This window comes from Myodes glareolus, chromosome 4 (assembly GCF_982192425.1).
Source record: "Myodes glareolus chromosome 4, mMyoGla1.1, whole genome shotgun sequence".
NCBI lineage: Eukaryota > Metazoa > Chordata > Mammalia > Rodentia > Cricetidae > Myodes > Myodes glareolus.
Window position 1 is genome coordinate 121,745,777 of NC_142029.1, and position 13,931 is coordinate 121,759,707.

Here is a 13,931-nt window from a genome sequence, read left to right on the forward strand (position 1 = left end):
CCGAGTTCGGAGAGATGGGTTAGTGGTTTCAGGTGCTAACTGCAAAGGACTGAAGTTCAGATACAGAATACACAAGGAGATCCACAACTATCTGTAGCTCTATTTCCAGGGGACCCAACATCCTCTTCTGGACTCCACAGGCACTGCACCTTTGTGGTGCACTTTATGTACAGGCAGAGAAAACACTCATAAAAAATATTTTTTAAAAAAATCTATAGAGGTTGAAACTTAAGTGTTGCGCAAGCCTCGCTACAGGAAGAGTTCTCATCACCCTAAGTAAAGATGCATTGGGTGGAAGATTATCTCTCATAAAGAAAACAGCAACTTCTTTATTGTGTTTCTTGCGTCTTGCATAAATAAGTCTCTGTATCAAAATACTAGTCCTTATCTATACTTCATTTGATTGGTTCACAGGAATGGTAATAGTAAAACTGAAACAAACCATTTCTCCTTTTACCTCTGGCAGCTAAGCAGAATTTAAAATGTCCAAACCCCTTCCCCTCTTCAAGTGCTATGGTTAGATTTGATTCATTATGCTTGGGAGGCTTCACCCTTTCAAATACACCTGTGCATCCGAATCAAGAGTAACCAGTCTGGATAGTTGATTTGGAAGGGCTGTTGCACCTGCTCACCCAATAGTAAAGGCACCTAGAAGGGCATGCTATGAAATTCTACTAGTCAGTCTGGTGGTTTTGAGTAATCTTCCTTCTCTAAGTCAGAAGTGCTTTGAAAGTTCATTTTGTTGTTAAGGAGCAATACCAATGAGCTTTGGTATTGAAGAGTGACAGGAAATGAAAATGTCAGGAAACTGAAAACTGTATTTTGAAAATTTCCCTACTTTCCTTCCCTGTAAACCATGAAATTATTTATAAAGGGTGGTGGCCCAAGGCCCTGTTCCACGAGGGGTCCACCCAAGTCCCCTTGGTGGGTGGGAGACGGCTGAGGGTGAGTAACAGACAGATACACCATGAAGAGAGATGGGGTATAGAGTTTATTTAGTGGGTTATAGAAGGGGAAGGGAAGGAGAGAAGGGGAAGAAGTGGAGAGGAGGGAGGGAGGGAGGGAAGGAGAGAGAGAGAGAGAGAGAGACAGAGAGAGACAGAGAGAGAGACAGAGAGAGAGAGAGAGAGAGAGAGAGAGAGAGAGAGAGAGAGAGAGAGAGGCAGAAGCTGCTTCTCCAGAAGACAGGCTGACAGAGAAAGAGTGGGCACGGGCTGGGGGAGGAGGAGGCAGGAGATCACTGAAGAGGGGAGCAGAGCTTGTCTCTTAAAGGGATAGTATACCTATTTGACAGACCAGGCCAACAGATTACAACAACCCATCCCAAAATGCACTAATTATGAGAGACCAGACTGATATTGTTACAGCTAAGACAGAGGAGCCTGACTCTGCGTAGTTGCCTGCATCTCCATTAATTCCACAGGGTTTGCCCTGCTCCAACTCTGATAAGAGAAACAAAGGTAAGGCCTAAGCCCTGTTAGACCTTGTCTCTTTGAGGACAGTCCAGGCAGGCTCATAGATGTTGAATTCTGTCCTTCTCATAAGTCATAGAGTTGAGCCATTCATAGGAGCCACCCTGTAGCTATGCTTTTACTGCCTCTGCTGCCTGAGCTTCCCTCCATTCTCTTGCCTCTTTCCTTCTTCCTTTCTTTCTCTTTCCCCTCACTTACTTTCATTGCTGGGCCTCCTTCCAGTTTTTATTCCTACCTAAGGTCTTTGCATGACATTCATATCCCAGGTCAAACAAATATCCCCTTCCCTGATCACAAAGTCTAGTGTTCCCATCTTCACACTACTCCCCAGATATTTTAACATCATGATTTAATGTTGGTTTAGCCCTCTATCTCTACTTGAAGTTGTTTTCACTGCCCATTTTCTTGTTTCCTGGATAAGCCTCTGGATAACTACCACATGTGAGTTCAAGATCTTGGGTGAATTGTTGACTTTACATAAATAAACTGCATACCTTAACTGCTTATAATTTTAAGAGTTTCTTTCATATTCTTTGTAAGTCTTGCAAGATCTAAAAGGTATTAATATAGAGTCTATACTTTAAAATAAAGTCTGTGGAGGAAGAAATGACTCAGTAGTTAAGAGGTTCTGTTCATGTTGAGGCCCCACACTGGGTTCCCAGCACCTACACAGGCCACAAAAATCTGTAACTCTTGTTTCATGGGATCAGATGCCCTCTTCTCATCTCTGTGGGACTGCTTGCATGCAGTATACTTACATAGAGTTAAAACATTCATACACATAAAAGAAAAATAAATTAAAAGTTTTAATCCTTGCCAAATTAGACAACCTGTTTGAACACAATTATTTATATGAAACAATGTATTGGAGAGGTTAAATACTGTCATGTGTAATATAACTATCAAACACAATAAAGACAATCTACAAAATTGCCCATAAAATAAAGGTACATGGCTGTTTGAAAACAACATTATTATACAATAACATGCATAAATTAATTTCAATTATTCAATTTCACTAGGAGAGACAGACATACACACACACAAAGAGAGAGAAGAGAGAGAGAGAGAGAGAGAGAGAGAGAGAGAGAGAGAATGAATATTTCTTTGAGGATGAAATAGATCTAGTGAGGATGACTGTAGTCGGAGACTGTTCACTTGTTTCCTAGCAGCCAAGACCTGAAATAACCACTCAGAAACTTCATAATTACAACACTGTTTGGCATATGACTCTAGCATATTCCTAGCAAGATCTTACATCTTAAATTAACCCATTTCTATTATTTTATATTTTACCATGAAGCTCATGGCCTACCAGCAAGATTCCAGATGGTGACTCACGTCTTTCTCCTCTGGCGGCTACATGGCTTCTTCCTAACCCCGTTTTCTTCCAATATTCAGTTTAGTTCTCCTGCCTAGCTCTACTCTTTCCTATCACAGGTAAAAGCAGATTCTTTATTCATTAACCAATAAAAGCAACACATATACAGAAGGACTTCCCACATCAGATGACCGCATGTCCTAGCTCACATGAATCCATCTGATTTTGTTTCCCTGATGCTTATCAACAATTCCTTATTTAGCTTTTGAAAGGGTCACAGTTTAGATCACAAATCACATGGCTACCCTAAGAGTAATCCTATATTAATTCCTTTCCAACACACAGTTGGTTGTCTTTAAGTGGTCAAGAGCCAAGAAAGACCAAGAATCTTTTCTGACAATATGATGTAGTCAATAACAGAGATTTGAAAATCTGTTTCCCAGCAACTAATTCTATGACAATTTCTGAGGTAATAGTGATGCATTCAATGTACAATTTCTAATTTGCTAGGTTAAAAAATTCTGCCACATATTTTGTCATGTCCCTTTACATAATCTGCTTCCTTTGGTTTCTTAACTGTAAAGTGGTAACAACACTGTATGCCTCTACCTTCTGTGAGAACTTAATGAGATAAAGGATTTGAAGCTTCCAAACTAAGTGCTAAATTCAGGGCGGTAATATTCAGACTTTGATATTATTTCCTAGTCAGTGACATGAGGTCATGTCCTAGTCACCTTGGTCAATTTGACACAGCCTAAGGTCACCTTGACTGAGGGAGTGTCTAGATCAAATTGGCCAGTGTGCAAAGGTGGGAAGAACTTCCTTGGTTAGTAAGTTATGTAGAGGGACCCAGACTACTTTGGGTGCTATCATTTCTTGTCCAAGTGATCTTGGATTGTATAACAAGTATGAACTAGTGAGCCAAGAAACAAAGAAGAAACATTCCTCCATGTTTTCTGCTTGAAGTTCCTGTTCTGATTTCCCGTAACCTGGAAATATAAACCAGGTAAATCCTCTCCTCTTTTAAGTTGCTTTTGGTCATGGTCTTTGTCACAGCTCTAAAATGAAACTAGAATACCACGTGATGCTACCTTTTTTTCTCTTCAATCTTTATGGCATTGCTGTGAGAGCATATTCTGGTCCTCCAGCCAATAGTCTTTAAGATACCAGCCTACTTGAGTGTGGTCTCTGATACTCTAAAAGCAGTTTTAAAGTGTGTGCCCACTCTCTTGCTTCTGATTCCCATTTTCAGCTGCTAGACTCTGTTCCTGTTCACACAGAGGACTGTTATCTAGAGCAGTGATGTTTAAGTTTTTTCCCTTAAACAAATAACCCTTTTATTAATTATAATTCGGAAATGGTATGGGATTATTTTGTGACTTCCATCATCATGGCATGAGTGCCTTCTATATTCATTGCATTCTTGTTACAAGCTCTGTAGGAAACAAGAAAAATATTTTTTAGTAGGTTCTTTTAAAAAAATTATTTATTTATTTATTTAAAATTTCCACTTCCTCCCATCCTCCCATTTCTCTTTCACTCCCCCCACTCCCCTTCTCCCTCCTGTCCTAAGAGAAGTCAGGGTGCCCTGCCTTGTGGGAAGTCCAGCCCCCCCTCCATCCTAGGAAGGTGAGCATCCAAACAGACTAGGTTCCCAAAAGTCAGTACATGCAGTAGAAACAAAATTCAGGGTCATTTTCATTGGCTTCTTAGTCCGCCCTCATTGTCAGCCACATTCAGAGAATCTGGTTTGATCACATGCTCATTCAAACCCAGTCCAGCTGGCCTTGGTAAACTCCCACTTAGATTAGTTCCACAGTCTCCATGGGTGGACGCACCCCTCCTGGTCCTGCCTTCCTTTCTTATATTCTCCCTCCTTCTGCTCTTCATCTGGGCTTTGGAAGCTCAGTCCAGTGCTCCAATGTGGGTCTCTGTCTCTATCTCCATCCCTTGCCAGATGAAGGTTCTATGGTGATATGCAAGATAGTCATCAGTATGTCTATGGGAGAAGGTCAGTTCAGGCACCCTCTGCTCTGCTGCCCACGGACCTATTTGGGGAAATCTCCTTGGACACCTGGGAACCCCTCTAGAGCCAAGACTCTAGCCAATCTTAGTAGGTTCCTAACATTGGAACAGATCACTAATTTTCTCTGACCATCAGAGTAGTTTGTATTCAGATGTAATCTTTTCTACAAATCACCACCACATTTTATGATCCACATTAGGTAAGTAAAATGACAAACAGAATTTTAAATTTTAAGGTAGATATGTCACCATGGAGAACATCAACATTATCAGCAATGAGTATAATCATGGAAAATATTCCCTTACCTTCTGACTCCTGTAAAGACTGACTTCCACTGTGTTCAAGTCCATCCAACATGTAAACCAAAGTCTATAAATTTCTGTGCCACTTTGTCTCACATAAACTCTAAATGTCACAATAATAATGAATTTACTTAAGTCTTTACAGTTATTTAAAGTATTCTAAAATTCCCATATCTAAAATAGTAGCTACATAAGAGTCATGACATGGTTGCATTTTTTGATAATTCTTCAAGAGTCATCTATTTTCTATGTTGTACAAAAAGAAGAGCTGAAATGGGGTATGGTAAAAACCACTATCCCGGACTCAAAGAAAACAGACCCTGCAAATGCTAAAGGTGGTGCTAATCTCTACAACCTTTGCAGGCATGTGACCTTGGCTTTGCCTTACTGCTTCCATTAGGAAGCTTGTCCCATTGGCTTCCAGATGTCATTTCTTAAATAGCAACTTAGGACACTCCATAGTTCAGAGAACCAGTGCCAGTTGTTGAGTATTTCCACGCCAACTGTGTGTCCTAGAACTGGGGGAGATAACCACAGTATGGATTGAAGAATCCACTAGACCCACTGTGAGAGGCTACTGAGCTAAACTCCATCGATGATCTACTGTCCTTAAGCCTTAATTCTAATTACTGATGGTGACATTTTGAGTCTCTTAAAATTAGTTCTAGTTCAGAACCGGTATCTAGTCATGGATAAATGCATGATTATCTCTTTGTATATAATCCAAATATTCTACCTGAAAGTTATAGTCTATTTTCAGAACTGTGTGAGAAAGATTAATTGTGTAGGTATTAGGCAGTGTAGCAGGTTCCTTCCTTAAAGAAATCTAGCCTTGTTCTCACTCAAAGAGTATTGGATCTACGGACTGGTTCTAGGACCTAAGTCACATTATATGCCTGCATCAAATGTTACATATTCACAAGGCCTCTATAGTTTATTCAGAAAACCACAAGTAAAGAGGATCTTCATTAATCCAACAAAATTCTCTTGCCATTAACATTTTAGATAGCTTTATGTGCTTTCTTTTATAGAATGCTTCCTGGTTTTGAACATCACTTTTGCTCTAGGGCTATGATAATCTTTACTCTATTGTTTCAACTTTAGCATATCTTTTGCTATTTCAAATCCAGCACATCTTTTATTTTCTCAAAATCCCCATTTTCCTTTCTAGAGACTAAAAGACAGAATAGACATTCTTTAAGATGCTTGTTACAAATTTCTATTAATTAATCAAATGTTCACTTGCTTTTTTTTAAAGGTGGAGATTTTGTGGTCTGAAATGATATTTTATATTTGTTTTTTTCATTCACACATAATTTTTTTCTTTTCTTTGTTTGTATAAAGGTTTGGGAGCCTTTAAATAGAACCATATCAGGTGGGTAATCACATCAGGTGAGTAAGCAAGAAAACTTGGAGCAACCTTTCCTTGTCACTACTTTTCCCCTCTTCTTTCTTCCAGAGGGCATTCGATGGTTATGCCCAGAATGTCTGGCTTTTCCTAAGGACTTATCTTATCTTTATGGTTAACTAAAACTAAAGCCACATTAGTTTTTTTTTCAAAGTTTATTAAATTATGGAAGTTTCCATTTCCGCCCCTCCTCCCAACTCTCTCCCCCTCCCCCCTCCCCCTCCTCCTCCCTCTCCATCCCTAAGAGCAGTCAGGGCTTCCAGTCCTGTGGGAAGTTCAAGTTCCTCCCCTGTAGAGGGCCACAGCCACACTCTCCACCATATGATGGCGCTGCACCACACGGTGAGCTAGAAAGCTCACATGTGTTGGTAAGTTTCCACGACTCCCAAGGCATCACCTGGGACTGGGAGCAGCAGACCAATCCAAGAGTGACACGTCCCAAAGCAGGGTCTGTTTCATATATAAGGGATGGCTTCCTTCATATCTGGGTCTCCGCCATGTTGGCTGATGCTCGCTCTCCCAAGGGGCATTAAAGCTATTTCTGCAGTAGGATCCTGTGTCCCGCGTGGTTCTTGCTGGCGAGAGGAAGCGTGGGACTTCTGGTGCTTGAAACCCGGGACGCCGGGGGACCCTGACAACTGCTCACACCGCCGGAGACCCCTTGGACACAAGGAGGATTCAGAACTGCAGGCCTGCATGCTCAGAGAGGTATGACTCTAAAGTCCAGAGAGCGTATCAGAAACTGAACAGCAGTGGGAGGTTGTGCGCACATTCAGATAAGTTAAAAAGGACCCTCCGGTAAAGAATAGGGGAGAGAATGTTTTTTGCGTTGTTTTTTATGTACTGGACAGGAGAAAGATATTTAAATTTAGGAACTGCTAAAAAAGGTAGTTTAAATTTAAAACATGGGCTTAAGAATATGATGTTTTGGAGGAGAGGTTCTGTTTTCGTCTTCACAGAAAATGAGAGCCTAAAGGTGTACTTGGGATTTATATGGTTTGAATCACCGAGACCTCCTGAAATGTTGTAGTGTATACCCCTAAAATGCAACGTCCCAATTCAGCAGGAAATAGCCAGAGAGACTAACGGCGCCCAATTTCCCTAAAAGATTAAATGAGGTCCTTTCAATGGTTGCAGAGCAGCAAGCCTGCTTCTCTGAATTCCGCTTTGCTCCGTACAACAGTTTGGACTCGGAATGAATGCAGCTACAGCTAAAGGGCGGCTGGAGCGGAGCTTTGCTCTGTGGCTATGGTGGGGGGCACGTTGCGCCGTCTCAGTTGGTGTCTGGCCTGGAGGGTGTCACAGCATTACTGAAAATGAGAGCGGTGCCACAAGCATCCAGGCCAGAAGGCTTACAATGTACCAAAAAACTGTGCTGGTCTCTGAGGCTAAAATGGCTCTGGTTCCATTTGGCTATGCTAAAGTTTGCTGACTTCAGGCAGGGCTGGTTGTAATTATCAGAATAAAAGCGCGTCAACCTGGTTACCGGTATCCTAGGTAACAAAGGCAGACCTATTGCCTGAGGCAACGGGTGGGATAAACAATGCTAGACCTAGAGGTTTTTTTCATCTGAATAGGGGAGCTGGGGAAATGGCTCAGAGGTTAAGAGCACTGCCTGCTCTTCCAGAGATTACAAGTTTGATTCCCAGTGGCCACGTCATCTTAGGACTCCAGGCTGGGAACAGGAAAACGGTTTTCTCATATTTTTGGAGCAATAATCTCATCTGTGCCAGATTTAAAATGGTTTAATTCTAAGGCCTGCTGTAATGGCACAGGCAAACAAGATTTGCTCTTTGGAACAGAGACCATAGGTCTCTAAGTTCAAGACCTGCCTACTTCCAGTACTGACTGTGCTAAATTTTTACACTGAGTTTTTTAATACTCTTAAATGTTATTTTGGGAGATTTTTTTTCTAGGAATGCTGACATACATCTGGGTACTATTCATGCTGTGGATTCATCTGTCCAGAGGCCTGAGGACAAAGCCTCTGCTATGGAGCTGTCTGACCTGATTGCTGCAGAGCTGGCGGGTTCCTGAGGGATGGTCCAGCTCCTGCCCTTGGTCTGTCAGTTATTGCTGTGCTGTTGTTGCTGTACATTGCAATGTTGTTGTTGCTGTGCCATTGCTGTGCTGCTGGATTTCCCCTTGTTTTGTCAGTTATTGCTTGCTATCAGTTTCCCTTATCCTGTCAGTTATTTCTCCTAAACACTATGGGTATCTTCAAGACAGGTTACAAAATGCCATGGTTATTCAAATTAAGAATTGGATACTACAGACTTCTTGATGCAGCTGGAGAGTTGTGCCCCTGCGATCCCAGATTATTAAGCAATTGTCTAGTTATCTTCTAGGTAATTGGACTGGAGAACTTACCAGTTCTTGTTAAAATTGAAAAAAGGGGGAATAATAAAGGAACTGCCCCCGATGCTCTGTTCATTATACATTTTTTAAATGGCAGCACGGCCTATACCATGGAAAACAGAGACCCTCAATCAGTTATCTACCACAGTGGCTACAGCCCTGGATCAGCAGGCTACCATAGATACATCTATTAGAGGTAGAATAAAGAACAGGTGGATATCTTATGGCAGCTTGCCCAATTGGGCTGTGAATGGAAAACTCCAGCCTTATGTGTGACCAGTGTACCATATGAGAACTTTATAAAAGTGGCTAACTTGTCCCGAGAATTGTCTTTGTATCTTGCAGGAGAATTTTGATGATTTGCTGTCCTCCTTGAGATGGTCCATCGTGACAATCAACTCCACGCAAGTGGACATAAGCCTGGCCAACGGATTCCAGTCCTGAGTCGTGTCCTTCATCCCCTACTTCAAAGAATGGGTGGGAGTGGAAATGTTTTGGAACGGTCCTATGCTATGGAATAGTGTTTCTCCTCTGGATGGTCTGCTGACTCTAATCCCAAAGCCATAGGGATAAAGTTGTTTTTGCACAGCACTGTCTGCCCTGGAACAGGGAGCCTCTTCTGATATGTGGTTATCTATGGTAAAGCAGTAAGGTTTAAGCCAACCAGCTCCTGCACCCCTAGGACTGTGGTCCATGGCACAGGGTGGAGTGCTTGGCTTAGCTAGCCCTGAAGGTTGTGGAGCTGAAAAGCATCGCACAGAGAATGGCCCTCTCTGAGAGATAAGTCGCCCTGCATAAGGGTTTCCTGCCGTATGTTCCCTTTCCCAGAAAAATGGCAGAGGGCAGGCCGGATAGGTTCCAGGTGTCATGAACCTAGGGGCAGATTCCGTGTAAGCCCATTTTAATGTTTTCATTTTGGGAAGTGCGACCTCTATCTTTACCTTCTGAGGGAGTTGCCTTTCTGCAAAGAAGTAAATTTAGGGGGAGATGTAGAGGGCCGCAGCCACACTCTCCACCATATGATGGCGCTGCACCACCAGGTGAGCTAGAAAGCTCACACGTGTTGGTAACTTTCCACGACTCCCAAGGCATCACCTGGGACTGGGAGCAGCAGACCAATCCAAGAGTGACACGTTCCAAAGCAGGGTCTGTTTCATATATAAGGGATGACTTCCTTCATATCTGGGTCTCCGCCATGTTGGCTGATGCTCGCTCTCCCAAGGGGCATTAAAGCTATTTCTGCAGTAGGATCCTGTGTCCCACGTGGTTCTTGCTGGCGAGGATAGCGTGGGACACTCCCCCCTCCCTCCAGGTCCAGGAAGGTGAGTATCCAAACAGACTGGATCCCCAAAAATCCAGAATATGCAGAGGAAACAAGTCCCAGAGTCATTGTCAATGGCTTTTTAGAAAGACTTTGGGCCAGCCACATTCAGAGAATCCGGCCACATTCAGAAAATCTGGTTGGATCATATGCTCGTTCAGTCCCAGTCCAACTGGCCTTGGTGAACTCTCATCAGATCAGTCCCCTTGTATCAGTGGGTGATTGCACCCCTCACGGTCCTGAGTTTTTTTTCATGTTCTTCCTCCTTCTGCCCCTCATTTTGACCATAGGGGGCTGGAAACAACCTAGGTGCCCCTCAATAGAAGAATGGTTAAAGAAGGTGTGGAACATATATACACTAGAGTTTTACTCAGCGGTAAAAAACAATGACATCTTGAAATTTGCATGCAAATGGATGGACATAGAAAACACTTTACTGAGTGAGGTAAGCCAGACCCAAAAAGAGGAATATGGTATGTATTCACTCATAAGTGGATTCTAGCCATAATTAAAGGTCTTTGAGCCTATTATTCGAGATCCTAGAGAAGCTAAATAAGAAGGTGAACCTGAAGAAAATCATGTACTTATCCTCCTGGAGGTTGGAAATAGACAAGAGTCCCAGGTAACCTCGGGTGCATGGGGGGGTGGGTAGGAGGGTTGTTGGAAGGGGAGAGGGTTAGAGAAAAGGGAGTAGGGGAGGAATGGGGAAAACTCGGGGGACTGAGATGGGGGAGTAAGGAAGGATGGATATGGGATCAGGGAAGAATATATCTCAACTAAGGGAGTCATTTTAGGGTTTACAAGAGACTTGATTATAAATGGGATCCCCAGATTGTTCTCTAGACAGAGGAGAGAGTGCCCGAACCGGCCTTGGCCTATAACCATATTGATGAATATTTTGCTTATCACCATAGATCCTCCATCCAACGATGGATGGCGATACAGACGGAGACCCACATTGGAGCCACATTAGTTTTATGTTGTCCTGCTGCCTACATGATTTGGAGTCCTCTAGTGTGTGTGTGCCTGTATCAGTCTAATGGTTCCTGAAGGGATTTTATGATTACAATTGTTACACTGTGTTCTGCTTACTCCTATTTTTATACAGACTGCACATCCTAACTGCTCAGCAGTGGAAGGAATATCCAAGGTGCTGGGGCTGTTGGGAGATGCATTATCTAGAAGATTAACTTGGGGTACCACCATAGGAGACTCATGCCTGGCATCACAGAAGAGGAAAAAAGGATAAATCAAAATTTCATTTGGACTGAAGACTGGCAGCCCTAGGAAACAGACTGCACAGAACATAGAGAAGTTTCACACATTAATGTGGGCCCCTTGTATCCTCTCACAACACATGGAATTCAGCAGAAATTCTTGGATTTCTACCTCCAAATCTATAACCCAATGCTTACTATTCTCCTATGTACAATGCCAACACATTGACTATAGCAAACCAATCGTGACTTCTCATTGGGATTGCATTAAACGCTTCTTCTACTTCCACTCTAATAGCTTTACTGTCAAATCTTCACACAGCAGCCCGAATTTCCATTCAAAGTAGAACTCAGGATGTCACTTGTTTCAAGGAGCTTGCAATCTCAGAATGATAGCCAGCGACTTTTTGGCATATGTTATATTGTCTCTGACCTTATTTCCAACTGGAAACAACTCTCAGTATCTGCATGTGGGTGGGTGGGGGACAGGAGGGTTGGTTCCAGTACCTCTGGATGAGGTCAAAATCCAAAGAAACTCAAATACATTATATAAAGTAAAATTTAAATGTATCTAGCACACATATTCCCATGACTTTAAATGATCTTTAGTTTACCTCTAATACTTAACACAATATAAATATGCTATGTATGTACTTGTTATACTGTTTTATTGGTGTATTAGATGGGGTTCTCTAGAAAAATTTAATCAACAGAATGCATATTTATTATAAAATGGGTATTTGTTAAATTGGTTCACACGATAGGGGAGGGTACTTGAACAAGAGCCATCTGCAAACTGGAATGAAAGAGAAACCATTAGTTGCTCCGGTCATGATGCTGACACAGCACACAAGACAAATTTATTTCAAGTCAGACATAGCCACAATTGTGTGTAAAAAGTCAGAAGCTAAAAAAGCAATGCATGTTCACAGCCTCCATAAGATTATAACAATTTATATTTTCAAATTTTCAGTTAAAATTCTTTAAGGATGGAAAACATGAATCAAATTGACATAGTCCCATTATTATTTCTTAGCCTTTAAATTCACAGGGTTCTAATTTGAACTGGTTATATACAAAATCATAAAATTTTAAAATGATAGGTAGACAGCCAATATTTCTAATCAAATTATTGCTCCTCTCATCCACTAGATACTTTCATTCAAAAGCTGGTATACAATAAAAGAGTGACTTATGAGACACAATACATCACAGTTTCTTAATATTCTAATAAAACTAGAGATCATTTCCTTCATTAACTAAAGATAAATAATTTTTCAGAATTATAGTCATAATTGAAAAATCCTAATTGTCAGCTAGAGTTCATATTTTTTCTTAGCTTATAACAATTGTTTTATGAAGAAATTAAAAGTTATCTACTAAAGACTTTAGGAGAAGGCCACCAAGATGTCACAGTGGCAGTTCTTTAGTCTCAAGGAAACGCCAATCCCAACAGTGGGGGTAGACAGCCTGAAGCTGCTGGAAATGGGAAGTAACAAAGCACCTACAAACACTTCTTAATTCTATGGAGAGAAAACATGCAGTAAGTTGAGATCAGGTACTACAGGGACAATGAACTTACTTGTTAACTATACTCATGGCTGAGACCCAAGGATGCCATTTCTAAGGAGAAGAAATGGTGGAAATGACACAAGGAAGAAATTTCTCTTATTTTTGTTTTACTTCTAGACGGGGGTCTCGCTATGTAACTCTAACCAGTTTTGACCTCTGGGGCTCAGACTTCTGAGCAGCTAATACTACAGGTATGACCCTATGCTTACCTTTAAGCTTCTTTCTAAAATATCCATAAATAAATAAATATTCAAATTAGCCTAAAGAGCCAATATATATTTTAAGAAATTTTCTCTTATGGTCAATCAACATGGCTAACTTGTTTACTTGGAAACTTAAGTTCACAAACGACATAGTCAAACTTTGATTTAGGACCAGCTAACTTTGCTTTTTCTCTTTCTTTCTGTGTATATGGTTAAAGTTTTACTGGGCATCCACAGCCTGTTATGATTTTCTTGGGAACAATCAGTTGTAGATAACACTTCAGAGAGTGTCCTGTTATCCAGGAGTCTTCAAGTCATTAAAAGGTTACATAAGTGCTTCACTTTGATCCTACATAGTTTAGGATCTTTATAAACACTTTATAAGAAAAGTTTAGCTTCAAAATGCTGTACACCTACACAAAGATCACAGACCTTTCACAAGTTAATGCCAATCATTTTTCAACATCATACTTAGAAGGCATGTAAGAGGAACCTGTTTATGAAGTCAGCCAAAAATCCCAGATAGAATGTTACTGTGGGACCCTCACCCCTTATTCTCAAAGGGGCAAGAAGAAATTTCCTAGCAGAATGTTTTCCCAGGAAGATAGTGGCCTTCCCCTCTCCCACCCAGGATATTCTGAGCACAAGGTCACTTAGCTCAGCCCAGCCAGCCACCTGGTACAGGCTGATAAAGATGGCCTAACTCAGGAACAGTGGCCTTGCTCTAAAAA

At 41.5% G+C, this 13,931-nt stretch overlaps 1 protein-coding gene across 1 annotated transcript in view; it reads right to left on the minus strand.

Moving 5' to 3' along the window:
• Window positions 1-13,931, minus strand: part of LOC148122448 (tRNA (carboxymethyluridine(34)-5-O)-methyltransferase ALKBH8-like) — a 44,658-nt gene that overhangs the window by 457 nt on the left and 30,270 nt on the right.